This window comes from Mustela putorius, unplaced genomic scaffold, assembly GCF_011764305.1.
Source record: "Mustela putorius furo isolate JIRA1106 unplaced genomic scaffold, ASM1176430v1.1 tig00000580_pilon_pilon_pilon, whole genome shotgun sequence".
NCBI classification, from domain to species: Eukaryota; Metazoa; Chordata; class Mammalia; order Carnivora; family Mustelidae; genus Mustela; species Mustela putorius.
Genome location: NW_025421423.1, coordinates 6,492,142 through 6,507,366, shown reverse-complemented (window position 1 = coordinate 6,507,366; position 15,225 = coordinate 6,492,142).

Genomic DNA, 15,225 nt, shown 5'->3' with positions numbered 1-15,225 from the left:
AAGGATTTGAGGGGTTTCGGGGCTTGTAGGTTCTTACAGGGAAGTATATACGGTCCTGTCAACACATTGGAATTATTTGGGGAGTTTTGGTCCTTCTAGGGTAGGGGCTGCCATGGGCCTTTTTTTTTTTTTTTAATTTGACAGAGATCAAATGTAGGCAGAGAGGCAAGCGGCGGGGGGCGAGAGGGGGTGGAGGGAGGAGGCTCCCCGCTGAGCAGCGAGCCCAATGGGGCGCTGGAGCCCAGGACCCCGAGTCCATGACCTGAGCCAAAGGCAGAGGCTTAACCCACTGAGACACCCAGGCGCCCAGCATGGGCCTTTTTTTTTTTTTTAAGATTTTAATTTATTTATTTGACAGATCACAAGTAGGCAGAGAGGCAGAGAGAGGAGGAAGCAGGCTCCCCACTGAGCTGGGAGCCCAAAGCAGGGCTCGATCCCAGTACCCTGGGATGATGACCCCAGCGGAAGACAGAGGCCTTAACCCACTGAACCACGCAGGCGCTCCTGGCATGGGCATTTTTAAAAAGCGGTCCTCCAGGGACGCCTGGGTGGCTCAGTTGGTTAAGCAGCTGCCTTTGGCTCAGGTCATGATCCCAGCGTCCCACATTGGGCTTCTTGCTCAGCAGGGAGCCTGCTTCTCCCTCTGCCTCTGCCTGTGCTCGCCCTCTCCCCCCCTCTCTCTGATAATTAAATAAAAAATAAATAAATAAATAAATAAAATAAAATCTTAAAAAAAAAAAAAAAGGCAGTCCTCTATCGCACTTAAACCCCCAAGACGCTAAGGTGCATACAGTTACTGCTTTTTGCTTCTTTGGAACAGAAAAGTGACCAGGGAGAAGATAAGAAACATAAATCAAAGTAGTTTCTGATCTGAACATTAGTTTATTTTAAGCTAATTAGGGATTAATAGTAACAAACTATTTCCCATTCAATTAAGCTAAATGCCTATGTTTTAATGATAGGAAGGTAATCAATCTAACTCATCAATTAAAAAAAAACTGTATGCCTCACAGAACTATGAGAAACTACCTAATGACATCAGATAGGGGCTCAGAAATGCAAGAAAGATAGCTGTATTAGCAAAAGAAAAGGAAATGAACCAAAGGAATCCAGGCAGCTTTGAAATAAGGATCAAACCTAGGCCACGCTGGATTTCTGGTAGTATGAAGACTTTGGTCCCTATACCTACAGGGTCTTACCTGTGCATGAAGTAAGAAAATAAACAAGTGCTTGTGGTTTGGGGTAGCAGAGTAGTTTTTCTAGTCAGGAAAGGAGTAACTGGCTCCAGTGGAATTCAGATTTTGTTGAGTGAAGCATAAGCCTGAGAACTGTGTTTGGGAACCTGAGAATAGGGAAGCTGAAGGACTCCATAGAGATCCGCTTTTTGTTTTTTCCCTGCTTCTATTCTTGCTAGGATCTGCACCCTACTCCACTTTACATATTGTAATACAAATAGCATTATGTCCTCTTCAGAAGGGACAAGGAGTTAATGATTTCTCTAGTATAGATAACATCTAAGGAAGGACCCGTTGAGAATGACTGGAGGAAGCTATTATTAGAGTGCTCCAGACCACCAGAGCTAGACTAAACACCAGGACCCCCTGGTTCCAAGGAATAATACCGGGGCCCTTGTCTTTGTTCTAATCAGTACCTGGATGCGGCGAGAGGACACATACACCAGACCACCATCCTGAATAATACCCCAGACCCCAAACAAAGACAAGATTCATGTTCCTTTCCCTTCTGAGTTTCTTGGAAGCTCTGTCTGTATCTGCTCTCCTCAATAAATTCTGCTCTCACTCACCGCTGGCTCGAGGTGGATTTCAATCCTCACGAAGCCAAGATTTCCTCTTGGCTGATCCTGGCATCAGACACACCTGCTGAAGTGTATTGCATAAGAACGACACTAACTCTCTGATCTCCCTCCTTTGGCTGCTCAGTTCTTGATAAGCCTTGCATACTCAGGACCACTGAATGACAGGCAATGGTTCTTCTATCCAAAATTGGTAAACTAGAGTTTCACAGGCTATATGTTGTCAACAGATAAGCTTTGTTTATTTTAGACAGTATTTGTTGCCTTTTGTGGTTAGAAACAAAAACAAACTTAATTTCCAACATCTAAAATAGGATATTTGAGGGACACCTGGGTGGCTCAGTCTGGAAAACCCCTGCCTTCAGCTCAGGTCACGATCCCAGGATCCTGGGATTGAGTCCTGCCTTAGGCTCCCAGCTCAGTAGGGAGCCTGCATCTCCCTCTGCCTGCTGCTGCCCCTGCTTAGGCTCGCTCTTTCTCTCTGACAAATAAATAAATAAATAAAATATTTAAAACAAAATAAAAATAAAATAGGATATTTGACATACAAATTCAGATTATCAACTCCTCTTGAAAATGCTGAAACTCTAACATGTTTGTATATTCTTGTATTCTTGCATTGTCACATTGTCTAGAGTTGAGTAGTGCTTCCTCTTCTTTTTGTTTACTATATTCCCCACCAATACCAGTTCCCTCACATTAATTGAGTTTCTTTTTTTTTTTTTTAATATTTTATTTATTTATTTGACAGACAGAGATCACAAGTAGGCAGAGAGGCAGGCAGAGAGAGAGGAGGAAACAGGCTTCCTGCTGAGCAGAGAGCCCGATGCGGGACTCGATCCCAGGACCCTGGGATCATGACCTGAGCCGAAAGCAGAGGCTTTAACCCACTGAGCCACCCAGGCGCCCCATTAATTGAGTTTCATTTGAGTATCATCACCTGAGTGTTGAACTGTGACAAACCAATCACTGATACTAGATGAACATTGTTTGTTGCCTACCCAGCATCCATCCCCCCTCCCCTCACTTTCTGAACAGAACACAACGAGGATTTTATTCCAGTATCCATCTAGCCCCCTTTATTCCCTATGTCTTAGGGGAAGCTAACTTCAATTTCATCTCTAAAAATCGTCTTAATAAAAATAGTAAGCCTCATTCCCCAAGCAAAGTTCTGGTCTTAACAATGGACCATTTGATTGGGGTTAATTGCTTGAAATACAATAGAAACGATTTACTTATCTCCTAAATTTTTTATGTGAGGACTCTGAAACTGCTGGAAACTTCTTGCCAACCAGCTTGATAATAAAGCCAACACAGAGGTGGGCAGAACTAAGAGTCTCAGGGAATGTCACACCTTGGAATGCTAATTTCACCCCTAACTTCAACCCACACTCAGACAAAAATTGTGAAAAGACAGCACATCTTTATAGAACCCTTCGGTTCTCATCATGTAGAAAACTATGTTCTCCAGCTACTGGTGAGATCTGTCTTTTCTGAAAGCCTCAGTCAGCCATCTGACACTTTGAGAATGAGACTTTTCACATTACCTCTGACATAACCCGTCTGGTTCAAAGAGGTAGCCTCACCCTAAATATTGGGGAAATGGAAAAGAAGGGGAGGATGACAGAGACCTCTCTCATTGAACATATTCCCTATTTCTGACCAGCCACCTTCTGTTCAACATCGTAATCCAGAGAAAAAAGGATAGCCCTAGAAAAAGAAGTTTAGCCCTCATCAGTAGCAGACCAGCATTTGCTATTCCGGTTTCTGACCAGTCTTCATTAACTACACAATTCTGCCACGAGGTGGCAGCAGGCGACATGCTTCCATCCCCAGTTCCACTCCTAAAGCTTTGATTGCCAAGTACTGCCCTGCATTGCCCTTTGGTCGGGTCTTCAATTCACCTCAGAAATCTGGCCAACTATTTGGAGGGGGGCGGGCCTCAATGCTCTCCTAACGGACAAAGTTAAGATGCTTTGGATTTTTGTTTACCATTTCGTCTATGCACCTTACAAATGTTCTGCTGTAACATTACTGTTACATCTCCATGCATTCAAATATTCCTAGAACTCTAGATTGGACTGTCTGTGTGCTAAACACAATTCCTCTATTTATTCTTTCTTATTTATTCTTTCTTATTCCTTCTTCTATTTATTCCTTATTTATTCTTACTTTTAGTCGAGTTGTATTTTATCTAGCCCGACATTACTTGTTAAATATAAAGATACAGGTTCCATGGCCCCAGCTCCAGACTTAGTGAATCAGAATCTCCAGAGGAAAACTCTCTGGAAATGCAAATTCTTGCTTTTGTTAATTCTGCCCTCCCCTTTCGGACACGTTTGAGGAGCACTGCTCTGAGTGATGATATCCAGCTCTGCCTGATTGAGAGCATTCTGTCGAACCCAGCTCCCTGCTCTTGTTCTCAGCTTCGCCTCACTCACAGACATTCACCATCGCCACACATCTTTCTTCTTCCCCTTCCTCCTTCTCCCCAGATCACCAGGTCCACTATGTTATACCCTCTTGGTGTGATTTCTGCAAATTGTGCTTGTGGCTTTAGTCCAGGGAGGCAGGAAGCATGAGAGCTGATAGAGTCACAAACTGTCAAAGAAGTCACCCTTCATTTAATGCTCTCCTAAAAAGCTACGTTGTGTCTATGGTATAGTCATAGAATTGATCATTTACATTTTTTTTAAAAGATTTTAATTATTTATTTGTCAAAGAGAGCGAGCGAGAGCGAGCACAGGCAGACAGAGTGGAAGGCAGAGTCGGAGGGAGAAGCAGGCTCCCTGCAGAGCAAGGACTCGATCCCAGGACTCTGGGATCATGACCTGAGCCGAAGGCAGCTGCTTAACCAACTGAGCCACCCAGGCGTCCCAATCATTTACATTTTTATGCTATGTTTAGGTTACTAATATTTTCATGATTTTAATTTCCATTATGTTGACAGCAAACCAAAGCATCCACTGGATGACCCAAGGATAGCGATAAACCGTGATGGAGATCCCAAAACAATGAGAGTTCAAAGAATGTCTCTTTGGAGTCTTTTTAAGAGACACAGAGGTCTGGGCTCCCATCTGACTCCTGCAAATGAATGCTGAGTTTTGATGGAAAGTGGTCCTGTTCCCAGCACACAGGGACCCTCTTGATACCTCAAATAGTGATTTGTAAAGAGATTCTTGTAATTTACTCCAAAGTTACGGGCTGTGTTTATTCCTGCAGAGGGGAGAGAAGGGAAGAAGAGCCCATTTCCCAACACTTTTAACAACCTAGTGCTATGGACTGAATCGTGTTCCCCCAAAACTCAGAGGACTCCTCCCAACAATTTGGGGTAAGGAAGTATCCAAACAAGTTGTACAACAAACAAAATTTCATTGAGATGATGATATATTGCGTTCTATTTATAGACTAATTAAAGGAGAAATTTTCTAGTATTTAATCTTCCCAACCAGAAACACATCATATCTTTCCATTATCTTAAGTCTTTATGTATGTTTTAAGATTTCTTATGTATGTAAGATTTCATGGTTTTCTTCTTATAAGTCTTTCAAGTCACTTATCAAGTTTATATCTAGATAGTGCAAGGTTTTGTTGTTTTCATTAGTAAGACTTTTTACATTGTATTTTTCCAATTGTTTATAAGTGCTATATAGGACAACTATATATTTTTTTGTATTTGACTTATTATCTTAGAAAAGTGTGTGATGAGTCTCTTGGATATGGGGGAGGGGCAGAGGATGGAGAGCAATCATAGCATCTGCAAATAAGGTTAGTGTTTGTTTTGTTTTGTTATTGTTTTTTGCTGCCTTTCCTATATGTTGTAGAGAACCCATCACCAGCCCTTGGGTTTCTTTTTGTAATACAAGTACCTGATTTAAGCTTTTTTTTTTAAGCTTTTTTTTTTTAAAGATTTTATTTATTTATTTGACAGAGATTACAAGTAGACAGAGGGGCAGGCAGAGAGAGAGAAAGGGAAGCAGGCTCCCTGCTGAGCAGAGAGCCCGATGCTGGGCTCAATCTCAGGATCCTGGGATCATGACCTGAGCCAAAGGCAGAGGCTTTAACCCACTGAGCCACCCAGGTGCCCCTTTTTTTAAAAAGATTTTATTTATTTATTTAACAGAGAGAGACACAGCAAGAGAGGAAACACAACCAGAGGGAGTCCAAGAGGGAGAAGCAGACTTCCCGCTGAGCAGAGAGAGGATGCAAAGCGAGGCTCAATCCCAGAAGCCGAAGGCAGATGCTTAACGACTGAGCCACCCAGGCACCCCCTGATTTAAGCTTTGAATGCTGAAACCTCCACTTGAAAGAGTACTATCTTGAATAAGCACAAGATCAGATAAAGAATCAAACCACTTCCCCAACCCCTAGGCTCCTTTGTTTTAGAGATGTTGGATTTGATAACTGACCATTTAGGCCACTGGTTTGTTTTGTTGTTTTCTCTCTGCTATCACTTTAAATTCCCACTCTTAAATTTAGATTCACCAATAGTGAGTCTGGGGGAACTCTAGGACCCTACACTCAACCCCAACAGAGGCAGAACCCCAGGTCCTTGTGTGCACTTGCCCCTTCCAACCCTGCCACCACCCTACCCCCCAAGCTCACTGTGTAGCTCCAGGAATGCTGTGTAATTTCCAGGTTCCGGAAGAAATAAACCTTTATTTTTTCAGTTTCCTGATGGTTGTTGCTGAGTAGCATCTTATAATCATGTCTTTCCGAAGTGAACAGCTCACTGATCCACCTAGGTCAACCATCTAAATCATCTCTGTCTTTTAAAGTCCAATTCAAATCTCTATTCCGTTGACTAAGACTTTCCAGACTATGTCCCAGCTCTTGCTGATCAAACCCACCAGCTTTGAAAATGAAGGCAATGTTAAAACTTGGGATACAGGGGCGCCTGGGTGGCTCAGTGGGTTAAAGCCTCTGCCTTCGGCTCAGGTCATGATCCCAGGGTCCTGGGATCGAGCCCCACATCGGGCTCTCTGCTCAGCAGGGAGCCTGCTTCCTCCTCTCTCTCTGCCTGACTCTCTGCCTACTTGTGATCTCTGCCTGTCAAATAAATAAATAAAATCTTAAAAAAAAAAAAAAAAAAACCTTGGGATACAATGGAAGGTAGAGGTCTCCCTAGAGAAGGCTGGCTGCTCAGTTTATACTGTTTCCTCCGCAAGTGGTTTTATATAGGTGACGTCACTTATTTCCCACTCCAGGGCGAACACACACAGAGCTGATTACAATTTTAGGAGCTCCCAAGGGCGATCAGGGACTAAATAAAACATTCATTATCCAAACTTATGTGCAATGTTATAACCCAAATGCCGATTTGTTAATTATTTCAACAAGACCAGACGTTTATATTCCTTGTAGCTGGTCTGTACATGAAGCCACATTTATAAATAATCAGAAGGCTGCTTAGCAAATCCAGAATCTAAACAAGCAAAATGAGATATATTATTTTAATACTGATGGGAGCTATCAAGAAGAGCTGACTTAAGTTATGGGACAGCTTCACAATGAAAAATGTGTCTAACTTTACATGAACACCATGACATTACGAATAGTATGCCCTCATTTCCATTTTTAAAATTAAACTCTATTGTACGATCAAAATTTGCTAAGAGAAGCAGAACTTAAATGCTCTCACACACAAAAATTCATTTCTCACCATTTTTTTTTTCTTAGTAAAGCAATAGAAGTCTATTAAGCAGAGATACAGAAAAAGCTCTCAAGAGTGAGATGGGTCCCAACAGGGCTGCCAAGGAGGGCCTTTAGGATTGGTCTAAAGCTAACCACGGAACTTAAATTCTTTTAACACCTCTATTGATAACACCTCCACAAAAAATTTCTTATGCACACACAAAAACAATCCTTTCCCAGGCCAGGATAATTTTATGTGTCCAGTTCAATGCCCCAGAGCACAAATTTGGACAGTCAGGTTTCCAGGCACACTACCTCTCACCCTTGGAATTTACAGACATCTCAAAAGAATGCGCGTGAACAGAGACCAGGCATCTTACCCAGAAGTGGTCAAGAGTGGTGAGCTAGATCACTAAACTCCCAAGAATCTATACCATGCCATGTTCACAGTCCAAGTATGGTCTTAATTTCAGCAAAACGACATCAAGCATCATGTTAAATGTTGTTCCTGTGAAGCTTATTTGATTTTCTTTATATTTAATTTGTATATGTTTTGATCTGTGTAACTAGATAAGCACAGGCATTTGTACCGGGATGATGTTTATGCATGTTTTAACTAACATTATAATAAAAATAATTTAGGTAATTACTGGGTGGTCCATGAGAAATTTGTTTTCCTTTAGAGAGGGACCTGTACATTACTTAAGTTTGAAAAATGTATTTATTAATTTTATATGTGCTGTCCTGTGTGGCTCATGATGATGATCTATGTCTAGCTTTTAAATAACTCTGAGATCAATAAAGAATTCATATCACTATAACTGACACAATGTATCAATTTAAACTTTCATTGACGCTAACAAACTGCATGTATTAAGATGTTACTCACATATTATAATAGCTTTAGCTTTATTATAATACATTCAGTTATGAATTTCTAGAGCCTGAAGGCAGAGCAGCCCATCCAGTTACAAGGAGGTCTTGGGGGGCCTGGGTGGCTCATTCAGTTAAGCATGGGACTCTTGATCTCAGGGTGGTGAGTTCAAGATCCCTTTCGGAGCCTACTTTAAAAAAAAAAAAACAAAAAAAAGGAGGTCTTGCCAAAGAACTATATGTTTCCAATCTTGCCTTTGAGCACCACCTCCCCACCTCCGAGGAATAATAAGGCTGAGGACACTGATCACTAGTGCAGTTAACAGTTCTTTACAGCTGTGAAGTCACCAGAGAATGCCCCAAGCACCTCAGCTCACATCAAGTCTTCCCAACCAACATCAGCCACATGACATCCTGAGACTTTTGACACTCTGCCAACTCCCCCTCTGTCACTCTCAGAACCTCTGAAAACACTCTGACCTTACACACACACACACACACACACACACAGTGAATTTAAGTTGATGTGTTACCTGTCACAGGTAGCTCTTAGAATCGGACGCTAGCTGGATCTTTACTGCAGGATGGCAATATCATTTCCTACTGAAGAGATTCATAAAGCAAGAGACACGTGATTTCACTTGGATGTTCAGGCGACATCCCTTCCCTACGTTTTCTCTGAAGCGTCATCCTGGCTGGTAGCGTTTTCCCTTCACAATAGATTAAGTCGCTATGCTTTTGTTATCGAACCAAAACCTCAAATTACAATTAATGCACCAGCCTAGAAGCTGGATTTACTTGCAGCCTGTAATTGCATACGGTTTTAAAAAGTAATTGGATGCCAGACTAATAGGCATTTCAAAAGTACAACGATAAAGATACTGATCCTTGAACATGTCCAAGCCACGAACTTTTTGACATTGTATTGACATTTCAAATGTCAGTTGACTTTGAAAACTAGTTCCTCCAAAACCTGTATGGTATGGTCTCTTTTTGGCTTGTGTTTATTTTTATTAAGCTAATAAGGATGTGTGTGTGGACATTTACCCCAAGTGATCACCAAGCCTATTTTGATCAGGTTATTTGAAATGTTGCCTTAGCATGTAGAATACCAGCAGAGATGTGTGGTTTCAAGCTGCTACTAAATGCTAAAATATCTGAAGTACTGAACATCTTTGTTTTATTTTTTGTTGTTGTTCTTGTGAAGACAGTCCTACTTTTTAAAATGATTACCAATCTGTCAACTTATAGTAAAAGTTTAAAATATAAGTCCTGGGGCGCCTGGGTGGCTCAGTGGGTTAAAGCCTCTGCCTTCGGCTCAGGTCATGATCCCAGGGTACTGGAATCGAGCCCCACATCGGGCTCTCTGCTCAGCAGGGAGCCTGCTTCCCCTCCTTCTCTCTCTGCCGGCTTCTCTGCCTACTTGTGATCTCTGTCAAATAAATAAATAAAAATCTAAAAAAAATTTTTTTAAATAAATAAATTAATTAAAATATAAGTCCTACCCAGTGACCCAACAGTTAGTACACATAGTTCTAATAATGTATATTAAAAAGAAAACAGGTGGCTCAGTTGGTTAGGCATCTGCCTTTGGCTCAGGTCATGATCGCAGAGTCCTGGAATCAAGTCCCACATTGGGATCCCTGCTCAGTGGGGCGTCTGCTTCTCCCTCTACCCCTCATCCTTGCCTGTTCATGATCGCTCTCTCACTCTCTCTCTCAAATAAATAAATAAAATCTTTTAAATAATTAATTAAAAAATAATTAGAAAAACAAAAACGAATAATTGTTTAAATATGACCATACAAAAATGCTTATCATCACATTATTTATAATTTTAAAATTTTCAGAATGAATCTAAATACATGATGGGATGTCCATCATATAGAATTCTCTACAGCCATTAATATTGTGATATAGAGCTGTGTTTCTTAATATGAAGTAAGCGTAAAACGTGCTCAGCTGAGCGGAGTAAGCAGATCACAGGAATACATGTAGAGCATCCATTTTTATAAGAAATGAGAAACATTTAAAACCAACGGGCTACCAGGTGAGGAGTTACACCCGCTTCCTCTTCCCACAGCATTTACCATTCACTCTATTTTCTTAATTGAATATTTTATTTATCAACTATTTACATACAGATAATATGAAAGGGTTTTAATGTGGAAACTGAGCATGCACAAACCTAGCTATTCAAAGAGAGAGCATTGTTGCCTTTGTTTAAAGACTTTCTCTCCTCCTAGAACAAGAAGCTGAATAAAGCCTGGCTTAAGCTTTGTTGAAAGAAACTGAGGCATATTAAAAACTGTAAGAGTAGGGCACTTAGTGGTGCACTGGGTTAAGCATCAAACCCTTGGTTTCGGCTAAGGTCAAGATCTCAGGACCATGAGATCAAGTCTCTGCTTCGGGCTCTACACTCAATGCGGAGTCTATTTAAGACTCATTCTCTCTCTTCCCACCCCCACTCTGCGCCCCACCCTGTGTACTCTCTCTTTCTCTCTCTCTTAAATTAACAAATCTTTAAAAAAAAAAAAACTACAATAGTTTATTTGAGCAAAAATCTCTTCCAATCAGGCAGTGTCAAACTGTAAGCAGTTAAGAGTGCTCTCCCAAGAGGAGCTGGCAGAAAGATATCTGTAGAGAAAAGGAGCAAGCAAAGTAAGGAGATTACTAGCTTAATTGGCTGTGGGTGATCAATTCCCCTTAGCCTTTTGAGTTCCAGAGCTTGGGGCATTTTCAGGCGGAGGTCTTGGTTTGCTTCAGTCGGCCACCAGCCACCATAGCAGGAGAGTCACACCACTCTAGCAGCCTCTTCATTTAATTAACAGCTTCAGGGAGAGTTAGAGGTGAGACCCGGGAATGGTCAGGGCCTTCACTGGGTTGGACACCAAACTTCCCCAAGAAGAACGAGAATCTCAACAAGAACTTCACACTCAACCACATGCTGTCCCCCCAGGCCCCCACCATCGCACTCATTTCTTTGCCAAAAGAACATTCAGAGAACTTTGTTTAATATGACTATTTTATTGAGCAAGAAACAGATTGTTCCAGAACAAGGAGAATTTCTAGGGAAGGTGTTAAGAAGCTCAGCTCTCAGTAGGTACAGCTCAGTTTATGAAGCATGAATGAGAGAGTACATTGTTTTCGGTTATGATTGGCTACTGGAAACTTTCATTTCAGTGCATAAATTCACTTGTTTGTGGCTGACTTGCTAGGAAGCTGTGTGGTCATGCTAGGAGACATGAAGAAACCTTAAACTTTGTTGAAGGTCAGAGTCAGGAAATCAGGACACCCAGGTGGTTATGATGATGATGATCCCATAGTATTTGTTGATGAGGAAAACCTTTCTCAAAGACAACACCATCAAAATTGAAGTGAGGGAAGACAGAAAATCTCAAAATGGCCAACCAAGAGTTGAAGACAGATGAACTCCCTTATATCATAATTTATACGAAGACAAGAAAAAGGTAAGCACTAATCCAACTACTTTTTGAGATTTTCTTTACAAAGAAATTAAACCAGAGCAGAACCTACAGCCAGTCCACCTCCACCTTCCCCTCTCTCCAGCTGCTTTCCATTCTCCAACATTCAGTCCCTCTTACCTCCTCACCCACTCCCTTTACTGGCTTTGCCTTTATTCCACTTGCTCTTTAACCTTCTCCAGTCTGGCTTCTGCCCTCAACACTGCACCGAGAAACCGCTGTATTCAGCACCTCATAGACTCCAGCCTTGTTGCTCATCCATTCTGTGTCCTCGTCTCTAACACTTTGACACAACTGATTAATCCCTTCTTGAAGAACGTTCTCTTGGTTTCTGTGATACCATCGCAGTGTCCTAGTTTTCTTTCTGCCTCACAGACTCATTCTTTTCACGCTCACTTGCTTGCTTCCTCCACCACCACCCAACCCTTAAATGTTAGAGGGCCCTAAGCACTTAGCTGGCCGTAAAGGGTAGATAATGAAGGGGCCCCTTCCAGTAACTTTCATTCACTCTATAGCAATTAAAGTGATCTTTTATTTTTATTTTTTAATTTTTTTAAAGAGAAAGAGAGTGTGTGCACATAGGTGGGTGGGGGGAAAGGCGCCAGAGAGAGGGAGAGAGAGAAACTTAAGCAGGCTCCATGCTCAGCACCTAGCCCGAAGGGGGACTCTATCTCAGGATACTGAGATCATCACCTGAGCCAAAATCAGAAGTGGGACACTTAAATGACTGAGCTACCCAGGCGCCCCTAGAGTGATCTTTTAAAAGCACAAACGGAATAATGCTACCTTCTGGCTTCCTGTTGCACTTGGAATAAAATCTAATCATGTGGCTATGGCTTGTAAGATTTGTTGGTCTGATCACTTTTCCCACCTATTCATTAAGCCCCAACTCTGTTCAGGTTCAGAGCTCTCTTATTTTAATCACTGCTATTTCTCTGGAACTTAAACAGTAGTGCCTGGCAAATAGTAGGCATGTGTAGTAGGCTGAGTAATGGCCCCCATTGACGGCTACATCCTAATCTCTGGAACCTGTAACTATGTTACTTTATATTGCAAAGATATGATTAATTTAAGGATCTTGAGATTGGGATATCTGAATGTTTGTGGGCTCCCAGAATTCATATGTTGAAATCCTAACCCCCAAGGTGATGGTATTAGGAGGTGGGGCATTTGGGAAGTGATTAGGTCATGAGGGCAGAATCTTTGTGATTGGGATTTGTGCCCTTATCAAAGAGACAGCAGAGAGCTGGCTTGGCCCTCCGCCGTCCGAGGCCACAGTGAAAAGACAGCCATCAATGAGGAAACTGGCCCTCACCAGACACCAAATTTGCCAGCACCATGATGTTGGGCACCACCCCCCCCCCAGCCTCCAGAACTGTCAGAAATAAATGTTTGCTGTTTAAAAGTCACATTCTCTTATAGCAGCCCCAATAGACCAGAACGGGGGGATTATCCTGGATTAACCAGGTGAGCCCAGAATGTGATCACAAGGGTCCTTTTTTTTTTTTTTTTAAAGATTTTATTTATTTATTTGACAGGCAGAGATCACAAGTAGGCAGAGAGGCAGGCAGAGAGAGAGGAGAAAGCAGGCTCCCTGCTGAGCAGAGAGCCCGATGTGGGGCTCGATCCCAGGACCCTGGGATCATGACCTGAGCTGAAGGCAGAGGCTTTAACCCACTGAGCCACCCAGGCGCCCCAGATCACAAGGGTCCTTAATAAGACGGAGGCAGGGGGTGCCTGGGTGGCTCAGTCATTAAGCGTCTGCCTTTGGCTTGGGTCATGATCCCAGAGTCCTGGAATCGAGCCCTGCATAGAGCCCTACATAGAGCCCTGCCCAGAGTTCTGGGATCGAGCCCTGAATCGAGCTCTGCAACGAGCCCTGCATCGGGTTCCCTGCTCTGGGGGAGAGCCTGCTTCTCCCTCTCCTACTCCCCCGCTTCCATTCCCTCTCTCACTGTGTCTCTCTCTGTCAAATAAATAAATAAAATCTTAAAAAAAAAAAAAAAAGAGGGAGGCAGGAAGTTTAAAGGAGGAAGAAAATGATGGGCTGATGCAAGAAGGGAAAGCAAAGGTGATGTGATATGTGGCCATGAGCCAAGAATGTGCTCAGCCTCTAGAACCTAGGAAAGATCAGGAAGCAGATTCTACCTTAAAGCCTCCAGGAAGAACCAGCCCTGCTGACATCTTGATTTTAGTCCCTAGAACAGGCTTCTGACCTCCAGGACTGTAAGAGAATACGCTTGTGTTGTTTTAGGTTTGTGGTAATTTGTTACAGTAGGAAACTGATACAGCATTCAAAGATTCGGTTGGAGGACTGAATGAATTTAAAATATCATCATTTCATATGTATGTCCAAATATGGTATCTCTGAGCCACCCCTCCACAAAGCAGAAACAGTCCCAGTGGACGTATTCCCGGGATATTTTAGGGACTGATTTTCCAACTGGAGTTGTTTATATGCCCCCATTAGTGAAAAGCGATGAGGGAAATTGTGGAGACCTGACTTCAGTACAAATGGTCTGTTCTATTTCTGACTCCAATCAGTCTCTTCCCCATTCAGCGGGTAGGATGAGACACGCGCCATCCTGTTCCCTTTAGTTTTTCCTTCTCTTTGTTCACCCTGCCTCCGACCCAAATGTTCTCTAGTTCCAAAATAAAAGCCTCAGCATTGCAATGAACGCAAATACACAATGGTGGGAAACTGCAGTGAGGTCCCTGCTGGCCTCAAACAGCCAGAAGTATCCTGTTACACACACACATACACACCACAGAATGAGAGATGAGAGCCCATAAAGATAGGAATTTGGATTAGATTTTGATTTTACTCTGAGGAAATCTTGATTTTCTTTTCTTTTCTTTCTTTTTTTTTTTTTTTTTAAGATTTTATTTATTTATTTGACAGAGATCACAAGTAGGCAGAGAGGCAGGCGGGGTAGGGCAGTGTGCGGGGAGGGGCAAGCAGGCCCCCTGCCCGAGCAGAGAGCTCAAGCGAAGCCGGACCCCAGGATCATGACCCGAGCCAAAGGCAAGGGCCTTAACCTACCGAGCACTCTGGTGCCCCTGATTTTCTTTTTATCTGACTATATTTGCAAATCTCTCACGATGAGCATAAACTATTTATAAAATAAGTAAACTTTAAAAAGGAAACTGTATTAATTAGGTATAATCTATTTTTAGAATCACTGGGGGGTTGGGGTGCCTGAGTGGCTCAGTTGGTTAAACATCTGACTCCTGATTTCGGCTCAGGTCGTGATCTCAAAGTTTATGAGATCAAGCCCTGCTTTGGGCTCTGCACCCGGTGTGGAGCCTGCTTGAGGTTCTTTCTCTCCCTCTGCTCCTCCCCTGTCCCTTCCCTCTCTCTCTCCTTCTCGCTTTCCCTTTCTCTCTAGCCCTCTGGGGAGGAAAAGAAAAAAAAAACAAA